Source organism: Miscanthus floridulus, chromosome 4, assembly GCF_019320115.1.
Source record: "Miscanthus floridulus cultivar M001 chromosome 4, ASM1932011v1, whole genome shotgun sequence".
Lineage (NCBI taxonomy): Eukaryota > Viridiplantae > Streptophyta > Magnoliopsida > Poales > Poaceae > Miscanthus > Miscanthus floridulus.
Genome location: NC_089583.1, coordinates 25,047,813 through 25,058,847, shown reverse-complemented (window position 1 = coordinate 25,058,847; position 11,035 = coordinate 25,047,813). Strand labels below are relative to the sequence as shown.

The following is an 11,035-nucleotide window of genomic DNA, read 5'->3' as shown; positions in this document are numbered from 1 at the left end:
CTTTCACCGTTCGTTTTTTCTATTCTCAAATAAATAGAGAAGGTATATTATGAAGGAACCATTTAAAATGTCTTTCTATGCTCCAAAACTTATTTATAGACAAGGGGATTTGAACCACGGCGTGCCTTTATGTGCGAGTCCTCATGACAAAATATGAAAAAAAAGAAGCTCTAAAGAATAAGAATAAAAAAACTGGATCGTAGGTGCTTGAATCATGGCCACCATGAACAATATATAGAAGCATTTCCATTAAACCATACAACCATATTTGGATGTATAAATTACATAATGAATTTAGTAGTTGTATCATTCGTCGCATGTCATATATTATTATTATTATTTAATTTAACAACTACTGTACATCTTTTACTTTAGCAGCTGTACCATCTCTCCCAATCATCCAAGCATCTATCCTACAGGTGGCAGCAAAAAAAATTCAGCTGAGCTTCCCGCTGAAACTTACCGCCGGCCCACTTTAATTTCACACAGCCCAATATACGTATATATATGTTCCACACTCCGTAGCTCATAACCCTAGGCAACCCTGCACTCTTTCCGGGCTAGTTTGGTTGACGCCCTGGCAAATCTGCCGACATGCATGCCAGGTGTTGGTTTTTGGACACGTCGGATGCATGTGCCTGGGTGCAGCTCCCCAGGCCAGGGTTTAAACCAAACAGCCCCTCCCTGTCCCGCCGCCGCCACCCCAGTGCGCCCACCCCTCTTCGTCCTATCTCGCGAGATCTCCCCACCTCGCCTGAGCGCCACGCGCGGCCCTGCCCGCGGCCGACGCCAGATCTCCTCCCCCCTCAACTGAATCGCCGCCTCCCCTCGCTGCAGTGCCTCCTGTCCGCTCCTGTGGCCTGAGCCCCGCTAGTGCCTACGCTGGAGTGCCAGAGCCCCCTCGCTGGAGCGCCAGAGCACCCCAACGGTCGCGCTGGAGCACTGGAGCAACGCCCGTGGTCGCACCTTCGCCGGAGCGCCGCCCGCGTCCATTCCGGAGCTCGTAGGGGCAGCATCCAGTGCTCAGTCAGTCTCTATTGAAGAAATATTTTTACTTAGTGCCTGCTGCTTGTTGTTAATTATATATTCGATTCAAGGAATTGCTCAAATATATTAGGCACCAGTGAGATAGGAGCTGTAGGTAACCAAATATAATTTAGTTTATTAATCCTTATGATAATAGCTCGAATTTAGGTACATTCCTGCATCACCTTGAGACTTCAGTACTTGTCAGCATCATTTCACTACAGGAAACTGGCTCTTTGCCGACTGCAATTTTCTTTGCCAACTGTTTTTTTTCGACACTCGGCAAAGAGGTCCCTTTGCCAACTGGAATTTCCTGCAGTCGGCAAAGTAGGATTTGCCGACTGCCTAGCTTTGCCGACTGCCAGGCAGTTGGCAAAGAATTACAGTCGGCAAAGGCAGGCCATGGTTGACGCCATCCACACCGTCACCTTTGCCGACTGCCACTCCGTCAGCAGTCGGCAAAGGCGCAGGCTTTGCCAACTGCCATCCTCCCTGGCAGTCGGCAAAGAATTTTTATTTTTTTTTTATTTTCGATCCCAGTTTTTTGTGTTGCCTTGATACAGTAAGTACATGATATATTCCAAGTTTGGGATCATTTTGATTTATTTTGCTATATTCCGTAGATTTTTTCTGTTTCTTTGATTTTTTCCGGCAGCTCCAGATTTGAACTGCAGGTACATGAAATAATGGAATCCGGCCATTCAGAAAATGATATTCATGATGTTTGGAGCATGTTGAGGCCGTGTGCGGGGCCTCGCGTGAAATTTCGACCGTGTTGGTGTCGGAACACGCCGAGCCACGCGCGTGAAAAGTGTTTTTAAATTTTATAAAATCGAAACGGAGTCCGAAAATGACGAAACTTGACGACGTGTCTTGTCATCGCATGCGGAGGCTGTGGTAAAAATTTGAGAAAGTTTCGAGCAAGTGGCGACGTCGGGTGGCTAAAACCTGGACGTCTGAGATGTCCAGGTTTTAGCCACCCGACGTCGCCACTTGCTCGAAACTTTCTCAAATTTTTACCACAGCCTCCGCATGCGATGACAAGACACGTCGTCAAGTTTCGTCATTTTTGAACTCCGTTTCGATTTTATAAAATTTAAAAACACTTTTCACGCGCGTGGCTCGGCGTGTTCCGACACCAACACGGTCGAAATTTCACGCGAGGCCCCGCACACGGCCTCAACATGCTCCAAACATCATGAATATCATTTTCTAAATGGCCGGATTCCATTATTTCATGTACCTGTAGTTCAAATCTGGAGCTACCGGAAAAAATCAAAGAAACAGAAAAAATCAATGGAATATAGCAAAATAAATCAAAATGACCCCAAACTTGGAATATATCATGTACTTACTGTAGCAAGGCAACACAAAAAAACTGGGATCGAAAATCGAAAAAAAAATTTAATTCTTTGCCGACTGCCATCAGTGGCAGTTGGCAAAGAGCCTTTGCCGACTGTCAGGGAGGATGGCAGTCGGCAAAGAATTTCTGAGAAAAAAATCAAAAATAACCTTTGCCGACTACCAGGGAGCAGAGCAGTCGGCAAAGTATTTTTAAAAAAAAATTCAAAAAAATAATTTTTTGAAAAAAAAATAATAGACCTTTGCCGACTGCGTCACATGCTGGCAGTCGGCAAAGGGAAAAAAATAAAAAAAAAGAAAAACGTCGCCTTATCCGCTCGGCCCGCCCTCCCCCCTCCCCAAAATCCCGCCCGCCTGCCCCAAATAACCCGCTCGCCCGCCGCCGCCACCCAGGCCGCCCCGCCGTCGACGCCGTCGCCGGCGGCCGCCGGCGCATCCCCCCCCGCGCCCTCCCCTCCCCCGCGCCCTCCCCTCCCTCTCTCCCGCGCCGGCGGATCCCCTCCTCTCCTCCCCGGCCGCGCGCGCCCTCCCCGGCGGCCGCACGCCCCTCAAGGCGCGGCGCGGCCCTCCCCGGCGGCGCCCCCCCCCCGCGCTGGTCCCTCCCGGCGGCACGGCCATCCCCGACGGCGCCCCCCTCCCCCGCGCTCCCCCCCCCCCCCGTGCTGGGCCACCCCGCGGCGCGCCCCCCCCCCCGCATGGCCCCCCACGCTGGGCCCCTCCCGGCGCCGGCCGCCCGCCCAGGCCCCTCACCGGCGTTGCCCCGCCCCGATCCGGCCCCGGCCAGGCGCGCCGCCGAGTGCAGCTCCGGCGTCGGCCCCGCAGCGGCCGCGGCCTCGCCCCGACCCGCCCCGGCGCCGTCGCTGCCCCGCCCCGATCCGGCGTGCCCCGCTCCGTCCGCCGTCCGCCGTCCGCGCGCCGTTCGCCGTCCGCTGGCCCTGCGTCACCGTCCTCGCCGCGCCGTCCTCGCCTCGCCGTCCTCGCCTCGCCGCGCCGTCCTCGCCTCGCCTCGCCGTCCTCGCGCGCGCCTCTGCTCCACGCGCCGGTGACGCCGTCCGTGACGACGAGGTAGTAGTACTACTAGTAGTAGTAGTTTACTTTGTTAATACCTGCTTATATTCTTCTGCATGGATTGGAAATACATTTGTGGTTGTCGGCCATCGTGCCTGACATGTATATGTGTTTGTCGGCCATCGTGCCGTCTTTTCTTGCAGGTTTGGTAACCTTCCCGTATAGGGGAGGTGCTGCCGAAATTTTTCGTTCTCACTAATTGTTTTTCTTTTTCAGGAGGGCTCCCATTGGAGGCTAGCCGGAGGAGCACGACTCGGCACTGCCCCGCTAGCCTTTCTTCACCGGCACCTGCGGTATGACCCCTCTTTCCGCCACATGTAGTCGTAGGTCGCGTTACCCAGTTAGGCGTCTCCCGTCCGAAACGGATACGGTTGGAAGTATGCGTTCTTCGCATATGTATAACCGTATCCGTTTTGGATTGTGCACGTTATTTGGACAGTCCGAGGATGCGCAAACGAGGTTAGCTCCCATGTTCCGCTCCCGTCCGAGTCGGAGTTTCGGCAGGACCTCCCCGTTGTTCTCTGGATACACACTCTCCCAGCCGAGACGTGTATCGGGAGAACAGCGGGGAGGTGCTGCCGAAATTCCGTCTCGGACGGGAGCGGAGCATGGAAGCTAACCTCGTCTGCGCATGCTCGGGTGGGATTAGGACCTATCCTTCACCTATTAGATGGTAGGAGCGCGTTGTAGATGCACTTGCTGGTTTTATCACATGTTAACTTTGCCGCATGATAGAGCATGGGTGACCGTGAGTGGATGTACTCGGGCTTCGCAAGTAAGAGCCACGAATGGATCAGGGGGACGACTGAGTTCCTAGAGCATGCATTTGGCCCAGCTGCTAAAGGGTCGATTCGGATGCCATGTCCCTGCAGCGAGTGCAGGAACAAGAAGAAGAAAGTAAAGGCTTAGGTGTTGAGAGATCTGTTCAAGCATGGGTTCGTTCCAAACTATACCCATTGGCGCCACCATGGTGAATACCATCCTATTAGGGACGAGGTGGTGCGACCCATCCTCGAGGAGTATGATGGCGATGCCGGGATGGCAGACATGATGGCAGACTTCCACGAAGCACGGTTTGGCAAAGGAATGGATGTGGAGGAAGATCCGGAGGAAACCGCGAAGGCCTTCTACGACATGATGGAGTCGGCACAGAAGCCCCTTCACGAGAAGACAAAGCTTACGCAACTGGATGCCGTCTCACGCCTGATAGGGTTGAAGTCGTAGCTAGGCATTAGTCGAGACGGCTTCGATCTCGTGTTGAGCATTGTTGGGGGACTGCTTCCGGCAGATCATGTCCTGCCGATGAACACCTACGCTACACAGAAGCTCCTTTGTGCACTTAAGATGCCGTATGAGGGGATCCATGCTTGTCCGAAGGGGTGCGTCCTGTTCAGGGGAGACCTCGAGGAAGCAAAAACCTATCCGAAGTGCGATGCCTCTAGGTTCGTGTTGGTAGAAGGCTCTGATGGCAGCATGAAACAGTCTAAGGTCCCCGAGAAGGTCGTACGGCACCTTCCTTTCCTACCGAGGCTGCAACGGCTATATATGACGGAGGAGTCCGCGAAACAGATGACGTGGCACAAGAATGGCAAAAGATACCATCCTGACAAGATGGTACACCCGGCGGACGGTGATGCATGGAAGCACTTCGATAACATGAATCCTGTCAAGGCTATGGAGGCTCGGAATGTACGCATTCGTCGGACTTCTTGCAAAAAGGAAATGCTACATGATGTGTCTGTGTGCAGGACTTCTTCACGTGCGAGGAGGGTAAAGCGGCCCAGGCGGCGCGAGTGCAGGAGGCGGTCTGCAAAGATCGTCTCAAGGACCTGTACCATGAGGCACGCATACAGGCCATCCGCGACTTCCACGCCAACGTGCTTGGAGAGAACATCAAGAAGCCCCAAATCCGCCAGAGAATGAACTCGAGGGAGGCCGACCTCACCCAAGCGCAATACGAGCAGGTAATTAAGTATGACAACATTCGTTCAGATTCCTTTAGTGAAACATTACACTAATCTTCTCGCATGTCAAATACTTGATGTCATGCAGGTGTGTCCGTCGTGGTGCGACAACCACAGGGAATGCTGGACGGAGATTGTGCGCATGTGGCGCATGGATGAGGCGTACGCGAGGCGCGCCGACCGTCAGGGCCGCCGCGCATAGATGCGAGGGGTGTCACACCACCAAGGGAATCAGCCCCTCCCCCAGTTCACGACAAGATGGGTATGCGTCCGTTCATGTCTTAATCCTTGCGCTCAATTGTCAATACTTGTAACCATGTTTGTGTTTTCAATGCAGACGCAGACGCACGGTGGGCAGGAAATCAATGAGTACACCGCGTACCTCCTCTCTCACAAGGGCAAGGCGACGGATCCGAACAACGTCTACAACCCGGAGGACGGGCCCGATGCGTACACCAACCCCACCGCCTACGAGAAGGCCACCAAGTACACCGTCGCGGCTCGCCAGCGCTACGGGGAGACGTTCGACCCCACCACCGAGCCCCTGGACACAGACCTCCTGCAGAGGTTGGGACCAGGGAAGCAGCACGGCCGCTACTACATGGCCCACAGCGCCCTCGACCCGTCCCAGGTTCCTACGCTGACCCAGGTTCGATCCACGCCCACGAGCTCCAGCAACATCCCCGTAGCGCCCCGGCGGCAGTCAGCGTCACAGGTAAGTGCCGTTTCGTTCGTCGTTCACTCGTTTCGCACCTGTACATACAATCAACACTGCGGATGTAATATTGCAGGCCCAGATGGAGGCCAAGATGGAGGAGAGGATCGCCATGTTGCACGCGCAGATGATGGCGCAACAGATGGCTTACCAGCAAAGCCTGCAGCAGCACTACAACACTCAGATGCAGAACATGGCCAGCTTCTTCCAGTCCATGCAGACGCCCGGGGCGTCTACACCGCCTCCTCTTCCAATGTTCGCTCCACCGCCTCCTCCTCCAGAGTTTTTTCCTGTGCCTGCTCCTGTCGCTCCTGGAGGGACCCCGGTGAGTATATTGACTCTTGCTTTAACTTGTGCGTCCATGCTGCAGATACTAATGACATCACTTGGCGTTTAACTTGTGCAGGTACAGTCGGCGGGTTTGAACCCGTCTCCTGGAGGTCCCGGCCATCAGATGATGTCGTATCCACCACCTGCACCCTATCCACCGTATCCACCTCCGCGTGGCCCTCCTCCGACGTACTCGTGGCCGCCGGTGCGCGGAGGGTGGCAGTACGCGCAGGCGCCTCAGTTTGGTCCAAGGGGGTTTCCGTGGGCAAACCCTGGGGGCTCTGGGGGCGGAGCGGACGACGAGACCGGGGACGGCGCGACGAGCTAGGTACTTGTTGATTCTGTTATCATGTATCCACCGTATCGTCGAAGTTGTTGTCATGTATTTCTTTTCTTCGTTATGGACCTAGACTTGTTATGTTGAACTTCGTGTGATGGACGTCAACTTGTGGTGTTCGACGTGTTGGACTTCATGTGATGGTTGTAATGCACTTGTGTGGTTGTTATTGTGACATATATGTGAGATATATGTGATGTTGTGCGTTATTGTGATATATGTGGTGATGTTGGCGACAAATGTGATGAAATTGTGATATAAATGGTGCTACCGGTGCTTCTGGTGAAATTGGATTATAATTTGTGATTTTGCAGGGTTTTGATGCGAGAAAACAGAAAACAAAAGCAAAAAAAAAAATTCCAGCTTTGCCGACTGTTTACAGTCGGCAAAGCTGGGCAAAAAAAACCCAGGACAGAGTCTTTGCCGACTGCAATGGGAGGCAGTCGGCAAAGAGGTCAAATCTTTGCCGACTGCAACTCCGAAAGCAGTCGGCAAAGAACATTTCAAAAAAAAAATATTTTCTTTCTTTGCCGACTGCCGAGCTGGCGGCCAGTCGGCAAACAATTTTTGAAAAAAAAATTCTTTGCCGACTGCCGAGGAACCAGCAGTCGGCAAAGCCTGCCGTCAGGGCTGACGGCGCCACGTGGCTATGCCGACTGCTGGCGTGGCAGTTGGCAAAGGATTTGCCGACTGTGTGCCACGTGGCAGTCGGCAAATCCGCCTTTGCCGACCCAGGCTTTGCCGACTGCTCTTTGCCGACTGCCACGTGGCTTTGCGGTCGGCAAAGCCTTTGCCGACTGGGTTTATGCCTTTGCCGACCGGGGCAAGCAGTCGGCAAAGAGGCGTTTTCCTGTAGTGTTTCCTCGAAAAAAAAAGACATGGCTAGCACCTTTCACGTGCTAAATAAAATTTGATGGTGTAGAATGAAGTTTCTGGACATGCGTGAATACAATACAATTGATGTTTCATGCGTTTCCAAGATTTAATTGGGTGACTTGATCTATTTAGTACCTTGATGTATGTGAATTCAGTTATGCATCACTAAAACTGATAGCACTGCATGCTGCTAGCTAATTCTGAATCCTATTCACATGCTTGTGGCTGATAGGTTTTCCTTATTGGCATCTGCCTGCCAATGTACGCCATCCACTCCAACTCTTGCATGAACGCTCTGTCCAGGTGCTGAGTGCTAGGACACATCTTCTTGCAAAACTTCCAAGTGCTCAGGTCAAGTTAATGTTCTTGTTCCATTGTCATTTTGATCTTGCATGAGATGGCTGCTGCAAACTTCTGTCTTGGGATTTATAGTGGAAGGTGTTGATTACACTGAATTGGAATGTCCATCCATGGTTTGCTACCTGATCTTTGGTTAGTTTTCTGAAGTCCTATCAAAATCTCTTAGATTGCAGCTGCACACACTGAACTGTTAGGCATGTTTCAATATTCATACATCCAACATGTAATCCTGATATTACATAATTGATTGTTACACTCTAAATTGGAAGACCTGTGCAGAGTTTTTTACATTAATGCTTGCTTCTGGACATTAGCAGAGTGCATATCTGTTGCCTGTATTTCTCTCAAATCTGAATTACTTGGTGATAAATGTGAGAGTAATATGTCATTTCTAAGTTCATGCTACCTGCTGATACTGTTCTCTAAAATTTTTATTAATGCTTGCTTCTGGAAATTGGCAGAGTGGATATCTATTGCCTCTATTTCTCACTCAACTCTGAACCACTTGGTGATAAAAGTAGCATGTCTGGAATTCTCAGGTCATGCTTACCTGTACGATATTTTTTTGCACAATCAGAACTTCTCTTGTAGCATTATTTCAGTAAGGGCAATGCAAAGATAAGCTGTGTATACTCTGAACTTCTCATGTAGTCATGTGCTTATCAGGGCCTAGGGAACTGTTAATTGGAGTTCCAGGATAAACTGTGTATACTCTGAATTGGGGTTCATATTGAAAAATGGGGTAAAATAGGCACCATAGGCATGCTCGTAGGTTGTCCCTCAATGTTTCATTTACTTCCTGAAAACTGCTCTGCTGTTTCTGAAACTTTGTTTCAGCAGAACCATTTTTTCTTCACAGGCGATAGCTGCAGTTTGTGCATGTTCTCTCCTATCTGATTGCCGTAGCTAATCATTAAGGCTTCCTTTGATGCTTTTCTTTTTGGCTGGTAGCTAGGTCTTTGTTCCATTTGTTGCTAGTATTTCTAGTACTTAAATGGTTCAGGTGCAGCCTCTGTCTTTTTCAGTTCAGTGTATCCTTGGTTTAGAGTTACATTCTCAGTTCAGTGATTATTTGCTACCGTATTTATTCCGTTTCCACATTGCAACTTAGTAGTTATGTACTCAATGCACTAAGTCCATTCTTCTTTGATGCTTTGGTAAATTGTGAGCTGTGAACTTAGTTGCATAATATGAGCATTAATAATATGCTCAAATTTTCAGTTCCTATCGTCTAAGTGCCTAGTTGCCTGTTTTCTGTAAACTTCAGACCAATGTTTTCAAGACAGTCCGATTAATCGTGATTAATCGCGACTAATCGTCCTGGACGGTTGGAGCTACTCGACCAGGGCCTCCGACTCGGCCAGACCGTCTAGGAAATTAGACGTCCGATTAGTCGTGGTCCAGTCGCGATTAATCGTCCATCCAGGCTGTGTGGGCGTCCAGCCAGAGAGTGGGCTGCATCTAAGAATTGGGCCTATCTAGTTGTCTTATATTTTGGCCCAAGCCCATTAGGGTTTCTCTTCTTTCCTACCCCTCACTCCCTCAGCCTCTCACTCACTCAGAAGTCAGCAGAACACACTCACTCCTCTCACCTCTCCCGTCCAGCAGCAGCAGCAGCCGCCTCCATTGCTGCAGTTCTGTAGCTCCCTCTCCTCTCCTCCCTTCCAGTTCCCAGCTGCTCCCTCTCCTCCCTCCCTTCCAACTGCCCTCCCTCTTCCTTGCTGCTGCTGCTGCTGCAGGCGCGCAGGCTTGTAGATCCAGCGGGTGCACAGGTCCAACTGTGCAAGGTAGGAGGACTGCACGACGAAGATGAGTTCCTCCTCCTCAGGTCAGTCATCCCCTGTCTTTGTCTACTGAAGGCAAACGAGTTGAGGATATTATCTTGTCTGCACCATTTTGGACTAAATTGGAATATTGCTTGAAAGCTTCACAGCCACTTCTCATTGCTCTACGGATTGTAGATGGAGATGAGACACCAGTAGCTCCTGAGATCATTGCAGCTATGGATGTTGCAAAAAAACACCATAAAAGAATCTCTAAAAGATAAACCCGATTTACTTGCCGAGGTAATGGTGTTATATGATAAGAGGTGGGAAACCCAAATGGAGAAAAAGCTATATGGGGCAGCCCTTTTCTTGAATCCAAGCATGTTCTTTGCCATAAGGGAGAAAGACAAGAGACAAGCTGGAAGGTTAAGAGGCATGTTCAATCAAGTTCTATGGAAAATGGAGACTGATGACGATGTGTCAACCAAGATTTCGCAGCAAACTGATGACTATGAACAATCCGAAGGCGAAGGCTTCTCAATGTCTTTAGCTATAAGGGACAGAGAGAAAAAGAACCCTAGTAAGTTTAGAACATTTTCTTTCCTTCTATTGTGTTGATTCTATTTGGCTATGTGCTGATTGTAGTCTAATTGTGTTTCAGTTCGGTGGTGGTGTTCCTATGGTGGCCATACATTTGAACTACAATGTTTAGCAAAGAAAATAATCAGTCTTTGCTGCTTAGCATCAGGTTGTGAGCGTAGCTGGAGTGAATTCTCTAGTGTAAGTATCATTGCTAGAGTGTGAGTGTTGTTGCAAATTGTAGATCAATGTGAATTCTCTAGTGTAAGTATCATTATGTGCTGGAGTGAATTCTCTAGTGTAAGTATCATTATGTGCTTTACTGTGTTAATTTGCTTTGTTGATCACTTCATTGCCTTTCACCTAATTGCCTTTGTTAATGTGCTTTATTTTTCTATAATTTCAGTTTGGCAGCAGCAGCCAACAAGACAAGAAAGGGCTCTGCAGCATCCAGGTAAGTGGCCAGCTGACCTATCTATCTAGAGCAGTAGAGCCTAGAACATGTAGTATACTAGTGTGTGTATATATATATATGGTATATATTTTATATTGTATATATAACTATATAATATATATATGGTATATATCAGTCCTCATATGTAGGGAACGACCGGGGGACTCGTCCAGGGTCGATTAATCGTCCTGGACGGTC

General features: G+C 50.1%; 1 long non-coding RNA gene across 1 annotated transcript; it reads left to right on the top strand.

The window, feature by feature from the left end:
• Positions 1 to 784: 784 nt before the first annotated feature.
• On the top strand, positions 785 to 10,829 carry LOC136551178 (uncharacterized). The gene is made up of 4 exons (XR_010782484.1): positions 785 to 1,026; positions 7,911 to 10,384; positions 10,466 to 10,584; positions 10,790 to 10,829. It is a non-coding gene; the product is annotated as an uncharacterized lncRNA (long non-coding RNA).
• Positions 10,830 to 11,035: the final 206 nt, after the last annotated feature.